General features: G+C 37.7%; 1 protein-coding gene across 1 annotated transcript in view; it reads right to left on the bottom strand.

Moving 5' to 3' along the window:
• Positions 1 to 14,001, bottom strand: part of LOC136246426 (probable serine/threonine-protein kinase DDB_G0271682) — a 313,867-nt gene that overhangs the window by 168,272 nt on the left and 131,594 nt on the right. The gene's annotated exons all lie outside the window — the stretch shown is intronic.

The raw sequence follows: 14,001 nt of genomic DNA, 5'->3' as shown, positions 1-14,001 counted from the left end.
ATACAAAACAAAAGACATGGACAAAAACAAACAAACAATGGTTCTATATTCTCTTATATTTTGGGTTGTGTCAATATTACCTCTGATAATGTGAGCGATATTGTTACATTATATCATGGCACATGTGTACAAGTTGAATATCTAAATGGTGGTTTAACGTTAACTAAGACATAGATACTGTACATGTACTTCAGTTATTTTTAAGCCAGGTGTGTGCCCAGTTTACTGAAATCGTTTTCTGAAAAGTGTGTTTGTATGTATATATTGTCTTTCTGCATCCACATGAGCAAAGCTTTGTAAGCTAAAAGCAGCCTGCACGTGAGAAACCAAACCCATATAATAATTACAGAACCGATCCAAATCGCACATCAGGCAAAATCAAACTAACACCACCAGTGGATAGCTACACTATCGTACTACAAGTTTTGACCCTCAGCACTACTCAAACTACACGAGGCTGGTTTTTACACACGTCTTTTCTGGATTTTACAGAACCGATCCAAATCGCACATCAGGCAAAATCAAACTAACACCACCAGTGGATAGCTACACTATCGTACTACAAGTTTTGACCCTCAGCACTACTCAAACTACACGAGGCTGGTTTTTACACACGTCTTTTCTGGATTTTACAGAACCGATCCAAATCGCACATCAGGCAAAATCAAACTAACACCACCAGTGGATAGCTACACTATCGTACTACAAGTTTTGACCCTCAGCACTACTCAAACTACACGAGGCTGGTTTTTACACACGTCTTTTCTGGATTTTACAGAACCGATCCAAATCGCACATCAGGCAAAATCAAACTAACACCACCAGTGGATAGCTACACTATCGTACTACAAGTTTTGACCCTCAGCACTACTCAAACTACACGAGGCTGGTTTTTACACACGTCTTTTCTGGGTGGTGTGGAGTGCTCAAATGGCGGTTTCAGGCCTTGTGAAGGACCTGGCTTGGCAAGGGTCAGTGGTTCACTGGTGGACAGCCTTACAATGTTGGCCAGACGTGTTCTCTGTTGATTTTGCTACATATCAGCCACTAAGGAGCCAGCACAGCCCTGTAATCTCGTGTCTGGGCTCCAATCGTGGTCTGCCTCCATTTTGAGGTCTAACTTTTGCCCTCCCCGCCACCCCCCAGCCTCCACCCCCCAGCCTCCACCCCCCAGCCTCCACCCCCCAGCCTCCACCCCCCAGCCTCCACCCCCCAGCCTCCACCCCCCAGCCTCCACCCCCCAGCCTCCACCCCCCAGCCTCCACCCCCCAGCCTCCACCCCCCAGCCTCCACCCCCCAGCCTCCACCCCTTTGTGAGCACTCGTGATACTACTTCGCTCGTCCAACTGCTCAGATTTTCTATCTTATTTGGCGGGAAACTGTACAAGCAGCTACAAGTACTGGAAGTGGCTTGAAAGGTAACAGATTGATGCATCTTTTGTGTAAATTTCATACGCGTGCTTGCTATCCTTGGAGAGTTATGCTGGCTTCAATTCTTTAAAACCGTTTATCTCGGAACTTCTAATGTGCGATTTGGATCGTTTTTCCAAAATCCAGTCACATTTGTATGTATATATTGTCTTTCTGCATCCACGTGAGCAAAGCTTTGTAAGCTAAAAGCAGCCTGCACGTGAGAAATCAAACCCATATAATAAACTTCCAGGCAGGTATTGTGTCAGGTAAGCTTTGGCTAATACATGCCAGTTTGAAATACAGGTGAAGTTAGTTTATGAGGACATTGTGAAAGCGTTTCCAATGTGTTGTATATATGTCAAACAGCTGAAAAACAATGTAGCTGGTCTCCTAGGCTACCAGGTATAGTGAATTCCGTTGAGTTAAAAGAGACATAACCTGTACTTGTATGAACAAAAATTAAGACCAGCTTTGAGTCTTTGTCTGGAAAATTTGTGTAAGAAAATGTTATAGATAAACTATAAAACAGATAAATGAAGATACTACTGTGTATTATTAGTGGTTTAAAATGGAGTACACTTCCTTATCATTGCATATAGGGACCCACCGATTATGCTCATAATTTTACCTATTATGCTATGCTGCACTGCTCAAAAATTCACCTATTATGCTTAAATTAATGCTCAATATTTACCTATTATGCTCGATTATGCTCAATGTTCATGCCTTAGTTCATATGCTTTGCTACTAGTGTAACACTATAGAAAGAAAAAAATGAGTGGCTGGAACACAAATAATAAATTCTTGCTGCATGTAAGAGAAAAGATCGATATACTCTAATAGAACAGTCAATTTGATGATTGTTCTATTAGAGTTACTGATTGCTCTATTAGAGTATATCGATCTTATTTTGCAATTGTCATTTTTCCAGCAAGAATTTATACTATCGTACAAATATTTAACGTATTATGCTGGCATTATGCTCAATGCTTTTAGGTACCTATTATGCTCAAAATTATGCCAGCATAATCGGCGGGTCCCTAATTGCATAGCAACGTAATTACACAACTACATAATATGTCATGAATTTTGAAATACAAATTACAATAATCCAATACTGATAATTCTGTATGTAGCATTGCACCAAAACAAAAGTTAAGCGTTGCATAAATTTTTATAACACTAGTTTGTTTTTTTCTCTTGCTACAGTATTTAGTTATTTGTTCTGTATTGTACTAATGTCCTTGTAATGTTTGTTGTTCTCTGTTTCTGTATCTTGTGTTTTTGTAGGTGTTACTCCGATATGCATTTGCCTTTTGTAATTATCTTACCCTTATATGGTTAAACAAATAAAAAATAACCAATACTACATAATCATTGGCTGTAATAGTTTGTGCGGCTCAAGTAGCCGGCGCGCCACACCGTAAGTATATTTACAGGAAGTAAACGCGATATTCACAGCTCCGTGATTCCTTATCCGATTGAAACCAAAGTTGCTACAGAAGTGCCGGCTAGGTCGGGGAGTCCACATTCCAAATTTGAAGAAAATCGCTCCAGCTAGGGCTGGGCGGTTTCTAGGTATTATAGTAATACCGCGGTATTGCAATGAAACGATATCTGTATCGCGTAGATTTCGGTGAAACGATATCACGATATCGATATTATTATGATTTTTAGTGTTTGTGACAGCTTATTAAGCCGTTATGGTTGTTATAATGCACCTCAAATAATCACGTGATACTACTGCAAACAAGGACCTAGCACTAGCTAGTCAATTTTTTTACAAAGATCGAGATACTCTAATAGAACAGTCAGCTAGGATCGAGATACCCTAATAAAACAGTCAGCTACTCTAATATAGCAGTCATCTTTAATAACCGCGATAAATAGTAATATCGTGATATATTTCTGCACGATATATCGTGAAGCGAAACTCTAATACCGCCCAGCCCTAGCTCCAGCCATTTCCGAGATACGAGCGGCCAAAGTTTGGGTTTTTTTTCTTCGTTTTTTTCTTCTTCTACTTCTTTTCGCACACTTTGCAAAATCCGCCATAAAACGCGAATTCGTGCTCCAATCGGACTGAAATTTGGTACACTTAAAGGGCTCATTAAAGCAAATCTCAGTACCAAGATTGGTAGGAATCCGATGAACATTCACGCAGTTATGCCCAATTATTTGCGTAAAATAAGGTCGAAGGTCTGTCACGCCCACAGGGTAAACCGCTTGAAGGAATGAGCTGAAAATTGCTATGTAGATGGAGTAACTGTCGTAGGAGTGCCTTTTTGTGGTTTGAAAGGAATCCAGTTAAAGGCCATCGAGATATGACACAAAACCCAACCTGTGTCACAATTACGCGATCGATTTTTATGAAGAAAAAAAACTATTAGTTTTTACGCCTACCAGGCAAACCGCTTAGAGTAGTGAGCTGAAAATCGGTGTGTAACTGGAATAAGTATCATAGAAATTCCTTGCAGTAGTACAGAAGAATCAGATTATAAACCACTGAGTTATGATTCCAAAGCCAACTACGTGTAGCATATGCGAGATCGAGATACTCTAATAGAACAGTCACTCTAATAGAGCATTCAGCTACGTATATAACTTACTCCATTACAGAATTATATGACATTGCAAGTTATTCTGTAGGGAGTTCAGCTACAAACAGTTAATCTTATAGACAATTCAGCTGCAAGCAAGTCACCCTGTAGAGAGTTCAGTTACAAATATGTTGCTGTAGAGATTCAGAACATTATAAGTCACACTGAAGAGAATTCAGCGATAAACAAGTCACCTTGTAGAGACAACAAGTCACTCTGTAAACAATTCATCTACAAACAAGTCACTGCGTAAAGGGTTCAGCTACAAAATAGCTACCCAGCAGAGAGTTCATCTAGATCAGCTGCAAACAAGTTACTTTATGCAATGTTCAGTTACAAGTAAATCACTCTGTAGAGACTTCAGCTACAAACAAGTCACTCTGTAGTACAAACAAGTCACCGTGTAGCTGGAGAGTTCAGCAACCAATCAAAAAAACCACTCTGTAAAGAGTTCAGCTATACAAACATGTTATAACTCTATAGAGAAAGTTATAACTCTATAGAGAGATCAGCTAGAAACAATTAGTCATCCAGTAGAGAGATCAGCTACAAGTCAACACCTTATAGAGAGTTTAGTTACAAACGAACCACCATGTAGAGAGTTCAGCTGCAAACATATCACCCTGTAGAGAGTGCAGCTATGAACAGATCACCCTGTAGAGAGTTCAGCTAGAAAAAGTCATCCTGTAGAGAGATCAGCTAGAAAGATCACCTTGTAGAGAGTTCAACTACAAACAAATCACTCTGCAGATAGTTCAGCTACAAACAAGTCACCCTATATAGAGAGATCAGCTAGAAGAAGTTACCTTGTACAGAGCTCAGCTACAAAGAAACAATCATATAAAGAGTTTAGCTGCAAACAAATCATCCTGTAGAAAGTTCAGCTACGAACAGATCACCCTGTAGAGAGATCAGCTAGAAACAAGTCACCCCATAGAGAGAGCAGCTATACAAAGACACCATCCTGTAGAGAGTTCTATTACAAACAGATAACCCTATAGAGAATTAAGCTACAAACAATTCACCCTGTAGAGAGAGCTCCTAGAAGATGTCACCTTGTAGATAGTTCAGCTACAAACAACAAACCACCCTGTAGAGAGATCAGCTAGAAGAAGTTACCTTGTAGATAGTTCAGCTACAAGCAAATCACCCTGTAGAAAGATCAGCTAGAAGAAGTCACCTTGTAGATAGTTCAGCTACAAACAAACCACCATGTAGAGAGTTCAGCTAGAAGAAGTTACCTTGTAGAGAGTTCAGCTACAAAGAAACCATTCTGTAAAGAGCTCAGCTGCAAACAAATCACCTGTACAGAATCTAGCTACAAACAAATCACCCTGTAGAGAGATCAGCTAGAAGAAGTTATCTTGTAGATAGTTCAGCTAAAAACAATCACCCTGTAGAGAGATCAGCTAGAAGATGTTACCTTGTAGATAGTTCAGCTGCAAACAAATCACCCTGTAGAAAGATCAGCTAGAAGAAGTCACCTTGTAGAGAGTTCAGCTACACACAAACCACCATGTAGAGAGTTCAGCTAGAAGAAGTTACCTTGTATTAGGGAGTTCAGCTACAAAGAGACCATCATGTAGAGAGTTCAGCTGCAAACAAATCACCTGTAGAGAGTTCAACTACAAACAAATCTCCCTGTAGAGAGATCAGCTAGAAGAAGTTATCTTGTAGATAGTTCAGCTACAAACAAATCTTCCTGTAGAGAGATCAGCTAGAAGAAGTTTCCTTGTAGAGAGTTCAGCTACAAACAAATCACCCTGTAGAAAGATCAGCTAGAAGAAATCACCTTGTAGAGAGTTTAGTTACAACTAAACCACCATGTAGAGAGTTCAGCTATAAACTATACCTTGTAGAGACATCAGCTAGAAGAAGTTACCTTGTAGAGAGTTCAGCTACAAAGAAACCATTCTGTAAAGAACTCAGCTGCAAACAAATCACCTGTACAAAATTCAGGTACGAACAAATAACCCTGTAGAAAGATCAGCTAGAAGAAGTTACCTTGTAGAGAGTTCAGCTACAAAGAAACCACCATGTAAAGAGTTCAGCTGCAAAGAAATCGCCCTGTAGAAAATTCAGCAACAAACAAATTGCCCTGTAGAAAGATCAGTTAGAAGAAGTTACCTTGTAGAGAGTTCAGCTATAAAGAAACTATTCTGTAAAGAGTTCAGCTGCAAACAAATCACCTGTACAGAATTCAGCTACAAACAAATCTCCCTGTAGAGAGATCAGCTAGAAGAAGTTATCTTGTAGATAGTTCAGCTACAAACAAATCACCCTGTAGAGAGATCAGCTAGAAGATGTTACCTTGTAGATAGTTCAGCTACAAACAAATCACCCTGTAGAAAGATCAGCTAGAAGAAGTCACCTTGTAGAGAGTTCAGCTACAAACAAACCACCATGTAGAGAGTTCAGCTAGAAGAAGTTACCTTGCAGAGAGTTCAGCTACGAAGAAACCATTCTGTAAAGAGCTCAGCTGCAAACAAACCACCTGTACAGAATTCAGCTACAAACAAATCACCTTGTAGAAAGATCAGCTAAAGAAGTCACCTTGTAGAGAGTTCAGCTACAAAGAAACCATTCTGTAAAGAGCTCAACTGCAAACAAATCACCTGTACAGAATTCAACTACAAACAAATCACCCTGTAGAGAGATCAGCTAGAAGAAATTACCTTGTAGAGAGTTCAGCTACAAATAAATCACCCTATAGAGAGATCAGCTAGAAGATGTCACCTTGTAGATAGTTCAGCTACAAACAAATTACCCTGTAGAAAGATCAGCTAGAAGAAGTCACCTTGTAGAGAGTTCAGCTACAAAGAAACCATTCTGTAAAAAGCTCAGTTGCAAACGAATCACCTGTACAGAATTTAGCTACAAACAAATCACCCTGTAGAGAGATCAGCTAGAAGAAATTACCTTGTAGAGAGTTCAGCTACGAACAATTCACCCTGTAGAGAGAGCAGCTAGAAGATGTCACCTTGTAGAGTGTTCAGTTACAAAGAAACCACCATGGAGAGTTCTGTAATAAATATATGTATTATATATATAATTTGTACATTTACTGATAAAATCAGAAATATTTAAAGTATATCTGCTTCATCTTTTCTTCTTCCTGTGGTAAAGAAAAAAGATACAAAGATACAAATACAAAAAGAAGTGAAATCTAATCCAAAACAGCCAAGCTGTAAAAAAAGAGTGCGGCCCTCAAAAAGGCTATGGTGTAAAAAGATGTGAAATCCAAGGTGGCGGCCAAGAAATGGCTGTGATGGTAGGTTAATGGTAAAAATTTTAATAACAACAATTCAGGTGAATTTTGTGCCAAGACCAAGCGGCACCAAATTCATCTGAATTGTCGTTATTAAAATTTTTACCATTAACCTACCATCACAGCCATTTCTTGGCCGCCACCTTGGATTTCACATCTTTTTTCACCATAGCCTTTTTGAGGGCCGCATTCTTTTTTTACAGCTTGGCTGTTTTGGATTAGATTATCTTTACAAGATCCATTAACTCCATGTTATGATACAGTGTATTCACACTTCTACAATCTAAATCTTGCAAATTAGACTACTGTCTGTTAATTAGAGTACTTTTACCGATTGTAATTGGAGTAACTGAGCAACGCTCCATATGCCAATTAGGTAGTGGTTACTGAACCGAAAGGTTTTTTTTATTTTCGCGTCTAGTAGTTTCCCCAAGCATTCGACTTTAAGGAACGTGAAAAGTAACATTACCATTAGGGTTAGGCTCAGGTTCAGTTTTGGTTTCTTCTTCACCGTTAGGTTACGTTCTTACTGTATTATAGTGTATATGGTGAGACTACTACACGTGAGTAGCATTTATAAGGTAGAAAAGTAGGGGTAGTGGGTAGCTAGCAGCGGTAGCACAGTGGTACACTGTAAAAAACTAGTAGTGAAATTCACTACTAATTTCCGCCACAATACTCACTATTTTTGTGTAGTGACCTAAACTACCATTTTGTAGTGACCTTCACTACCATTTTGTAGTGACCGTCACTACATTGTAGTGAACGTCACTACATGGTAGTGACCGTCACTACATTGTAGTGAACGTCACTACATTGTAGTGAACGTCACTACATGGTAGTGACCCTCACTACAAAATTAGTAGTGAACGTCACTACACGAAAATAGTGAGTATTGTGGCAGACATTAGTAGTGACGTTCACTACATTTAGTTGTGACTGTTAGTTTTTACTGTGTAAGTTAGTTTTTACTGTGTTCCCTTTTTTACTGTGTGTTTTCACTGCTTACAGTTCCAGTAGTCCAGGGTTCAAGCCCAGATTAAGTTTTGTGGTTGTTTTTTTTTTTCGTTTAGTGACCCTTTTTTGTCTAAGTTTTACTGTCGGTTCAATAGCAAGCCCGGCTTATTGAACCGACTTTTGGTTCAGTAACCACTGCCTTAAAATTAATGGGCTAATAATGTGAGAAGTATATAATCTTTCAAGAATAGACTTGATCAGAGTACAACTAGTAGACTCTCATTATTCAACCCTTGTTTCTTCAAAATTTGAAAATGATTGTTTTATTGTCAGCTTCAACACACTACTTACTACATGTTAGTAGGTATGGATATAGACCAAGGACTTAACTATATTGTATTGATGGACGTGTCAGTTATAGTGAACATAATCAGACAAGTTCTGTCTCCATAGACTATTACACTCATGATTTATGCTTGATTAAAAAGCCCTTGTTGCTTGTTTCATTAGAGCTGCTCTACATACACTGTATCAATTGCTTTGCCTCTATAACTGTAAAAGCTACTTAGATCACTACTCTCTAATAGAACAGTCACTTTATAGTGAAATACTCTAATAGAGCATTCACTGATTAAAATGTTAGTAAAAATTTAATGTTGTCAGCTTAGGAGCATAATGCAAGCATAATGGGAACACTGAAGAGCACAAATGGTGAAAGTTTTTGAGAGATTCCTGAAGCATTTTGAGCAAAATTTTGAACATATTTGATTCAAACTTGTATTCTGACGATTGGCAACTACTGTTCTTCATTGCCGCCATACAATACAGACAAATATGCATAGCTGGCTAACAAGTACAAAACTTGCCACACATGAGTATATACAAAACAAATATATGGACACAAATACAAAACCAAACACATGGTGCAATGACTTTAAGGCAAATCACAAATTAATGATGATTGAGCAAATTACATCAAAACTAAAAGAGAACAGCTGCTGTAAATAGCAGAAGTAAAATTCTCATCATTAGGTAATCCGTTCCACCATTGTGAGGTCTGTAGCAGAAATGTCTGTGAAAAGGTTAATGGCATCTAGACAGATTAACAAAGAAAAAGGATATGTTCTAGTATTATGATGGTGATGCCTACCAAATAGAATGAGTGGTTGCAGTGGTATAGACCTCATTCCATGAAACTGGCCATGCATTAAACGCAAAGAATGTATTAAAGAGTCTAGCGGAAGCCACTGAAGATGCTGGTATAGTGCTCTGAGATGTGACCATACAAATTTCTACAAAGACACACTGCCCTATTCTGCATCCTCTTGAGTCGGTGAGTCCTTGTAATGTTTGAGTATGGTCAAAAGTGTCCCAAACTGGAAGAGAATATAGCTAGGATGAGGAAGGAAAAGTGAAATTTCTGTTAAAAATTTCAATAATTTGGAACCAAAAACATTCCTATGACAGTGAATAATATTATACAAATAGTAAGACATATTCTTGTAGACTTGTGAGACAGGGTGGTCACTTGATCCCAGGATTTAATTATGATCAAATACTAGGCCAAGATACTTCTCAAACTAGAATTTGTACATACCCAAGTGTATACTGAGCACATGAAAAAATAAGTCAAAAGTTGCAACATAATGTATTTGCAGAAATATGTAAAAACAAGTCAAGTATGTGACACATCATGATCACATGTGATGGAATTGTATTTCAACACATTTTCTCTAGTAGCACATGTTTTCAACAACCAATTAATTTTATAGTAAAAAGTCCCTTTAAATGATGGCAAATAGTTCAGTACACACTTTCACTAAATTAGTTGTAGCTATATACTATATCTGATTCTCTATAGCTTGAATTGTTTCTAAGCTAACTAAACTCTCTACAGTACTCTCTACATGTATAGGGTAGCTTAGCATTGAAATTTGAAGAATTTGTTACGAAGTAGATAGATTTTTTCTGAAGGGTTACTGAAGCTTTAGGACCATTTTTAGAAGGAATGCCAAGCAACCCAAACCCCCATTATTATTGGCCACTGCTTGTAGAAAAAAATCTTAAATACTCTAATAGAGCAGTCAATGTTTCAATGCATACTGAAATGCTTGGAATACAACTTAATTGGAATACAACTTATTGCTGTGCCTTGAAAGCTGCTTGTAAAAAAAATGTACTACAAATGAGCCCTTTACACCTCCCTCTAATTTGGTACAGCTGTTACTATTCATTTGAATGCCTATGCACTACAAATGTTACAGGCATGTAATTTCCAAATTTTGTATCACTTCAGAGTGTGGTCTCAATAGGACATGAACGTGGCACTACAGGATTTAGAAACCACATTTTCAGCCAATCAAGTTTCAGTAGAGATCATGTTTTTATACTACGGAAGTAACTAGTAACTAGAGTACTTAGTTACCTTTTGAAAAGTAACTGTAACTGTAACTAAGTTACATGGGATAAACGTAATGTGTAACTAGTAACTAGTTACATTTCTGAAGTAACTACCCCAACTCTGCTAAAGTGGTCATCAGGTTCTGCAAGACCAGATGTATTTTCTTAGAATAATATTTTATGACATTAATTTAACTTGCATAAAAAAGACCACCTCATTAACAAGTATAGCAAGTGGCCAGTGGCCTCATACTGTTGGAATCAACTAGTAATAAATTAATGTCCCCTCACTGGCTTTAGTAAAGGGTCATCTGAGGTGCCAGCTGAACAGGCAGTCAAGAAATTGCTGCAAAAGTAACTGCTTATAACATTATATGCACATGTCAAAATTAATATGCCGGCCAGTAGCGTAGCCAGGAAAACATTTTTACCGAGGCAAAGTTTACACATTGACCAAATTGAGAGGGTTTGCTTCTGACTGAACTGATTCACAAATACTTTCAAGTATGGGTGGTACAGCATTTGCAGATTGACTATCTAGCTAGTTGGATAGAGGAAACTGTTTCAGAAGACTCTTAGCATTTCTACATGTCATAAGTAATGCTCCAGCATAGCTAATGCTACAGTATACCGTGCTTCAATTATTATTATATTATTATACTAGTTTAATTGCATGCAACACAACTTACTTCAGAGATATTCTGACTGGTCAGGCCATCTATGCACTGTAATGAAGATCATAGTCATGCACGCACACTACTTTTTATTGATCTGATGTGATGTTAAAGTCAGAGATAATTATCTCTTCCATGTGATGTGATGCTCAACTGTATGTGCTAAGCATGTCAAGCTAGGAAGCCTGGGGAATGCTTCCTCAAGGAAAATTTTGAAAATATATGCCAGTTTTGAAATGGCATGTGGAAGCTATTTTTTTGATTGTAACTATTTGCATGATGTGCATGATCAATTAGCTCAATGTAATGCCATGCAGTTGACTCATTGGAACTTTTGAAAATGGCAATTAACATAAATGTAAATGATCATTCAAGTGTAATGAGAACAGTGACTATAATCTGTACTGAATGCTCTATTAGAGTATATTACGTTGACTGCTCTATTAGAGTATCTCATCTTTTACAAATCCAAGCCGCACAAAATACAGTAGAATCTATGGCTGTACAGGGCTGGAGCCTATGGTGACATGGTGCCTTGAATGGTGCTGGACCACTTTTCAGCTACTGGGGTACAGTAATGCTGTCTAGTAACGTTTGAGTAGAAAATCCTTGGTGCCAAAACTCAGGCCTGCTAAGCCTGTTGTAGAGCAATTTTACCGAGGCAGCTGCCTCAGTTGCCTCAATGGTAGCTACGCTACTGCCAGCATAATAAAATGCATTACAGGCTGGAGTGTTTTATGCCAGCATCTGTGCATATTTTAAACTCTGGAGCTTAATTCCATGAAAATAGATTGATACTCCTTAATAGTCAGTGGAAACTGCAAACTGTAATAGAGCACTCAAATGCATTGTACATAACTCCTAAAATCGATACTCTCTAATAGCTATAGAACAACATGATTAAGATGATTCCAACATAACCGTAAAAATGTTTGTAACTTAGGAGCATAACGCAAGCACAATGGGAACATAATAGGTGATAGAAATATTTGGCCATATGCACACTTGGGCAAACATTTACGCATATTTGACTCAGGCCTATGCCTTATTGCTACTCCTAAGTGCGCACAACTGCCAAACATGCACCTATTACTATGGTAAAATACTGCATGTTTCTTTCAGCCATCGAATTTGCCTCAAGTTATGCTAAAATTTCTACCTTTTTGATGTGTTGAAAACCTTGATAATCAGGCCACTATGTCTGCATTAATGATGTTTTTTCAGTATTAATAGCCACTTATCATGGTCATGGGCCTCAAAGCTGGCCCTAGGCCTATTAATGAGGTTTCGCTGTGCATGTAGCACTATGGTGCTTAATGTTAGATTCAGAGTTACAAGTGCCAATCAATATTAATAGAGACATAATTTTGTGCAGACATACCTGGTTTCAACACCTATTTCTCATATACATTACAATACTTTTGCTGACATTTTGTTCATTTCCCTTTGGAAGGCATTAATCTACACTTGAGTTCTCAGTATCTGTATTTCCATACATGTGATTTGGATATTGTTTTATTTAAAAACCGTTTGTTTTCATAGAACCTTCTAACCAATTCAGAAATATATATTTCCAAAAAAGGATCAGCTATAACAATTCCTGCATGCTTGCAGTGATATGGTCATGACAGAGTAGTTATGCTTTTTAATGATACTAGGTAATTTTTTTGATACAGTACTGTAGTTTGATACCATAAGCCAAATATCAGCTAAGCACAACTCTGGAGTACAAGAGAATGACCCGTTTCTGAAATTTTCATTCAATCAGTAGAGATAACATGTACTTTATGTAAAGTGTATATGTCTACATCACAAGATCAGAACAAGATTTTTTTAAATAGAATATCTTATGAAAAATGGACTAAGAAGTTCCTAAACAAATTCAGTCCTACAAAAAGTTTCTTGCAGGTTAGTTTTAATTTGTTCATCAGCTTCATTATCATAGCTTCTAGTGATGCTACTTTTTTCTCAAGTTGCTTCCTTGCTCACTTATGGCTTTCTTAGCAACTAAATCAAGGTGGCCTTGTCTGGCAGAAGACATATGCTGATCAAGTTCCTTGTGCTTGATCTTCTGCTGATGTTCAAGCTCTGAATACCCACATGCAACAACCTGGTCAGAATAAACTTCAAGATGTTAGTTCATTTGATCACATTAATAAATTAGCATTTATTAGCACAAAGCAAGGGGATCTTAGCTAGGCAGCCTCTTGTGTGTTTAACCATATCAAGTGGAGTGAATGTGGATGGGGGTGAAAGAGTTTGTTTGAAAAATGAAAGAAAAACACATATAACAGGAATGAAATATGTGGCTCGGTTTGCAAAAACAGGGCATGTGGGCACATGATTTTTGTCTATTTTTTCAAATTTTCATTACTCATAACTTTTGTACCATATATATATATACTATGGCAATGTAATTATTATCTCTTAGTAAGTGTTTAATTGGCTTTATGATGCAATTTGCAAGTTACAGAATGCAAATATTTAGTTTCAGTACAGAGATATGACCTATAGAGCAATAGGGTGTAGTTTGTGCCCACATGCCATGTTTTTGCAGGCCCAGTCACATAATTATATAGGCCAAACTATTAATAGTAGGGTCTGTTATGTCAAAATTTTGCCTAAATTGGGACACGGCAGATTAAGTACCTAATTTGGTACAGTGATTCCTTAGGATGTATAAAATGAT

The sequence above is a fragment of the Dysidea avara genome, chromosome 2 (assembly GCF_963678975.1).
Source record: "Dysidea avara chromosome 2, odDysAvar1.4, whole genome shotgun sequence".
Classification (NCBI taxonomy): domain Eukaryota; kingdom Metazoa; phylum Porifera; class Demospongiae; order Dictyoceratida; family Dysideidae; genus Dysidea; species Dysidea avara.
The sequence above is the reverse complement of the archived record's forward strand: the minus strand, read 5'-3'. Positions and strand labels throughout refer to the sequence as shown.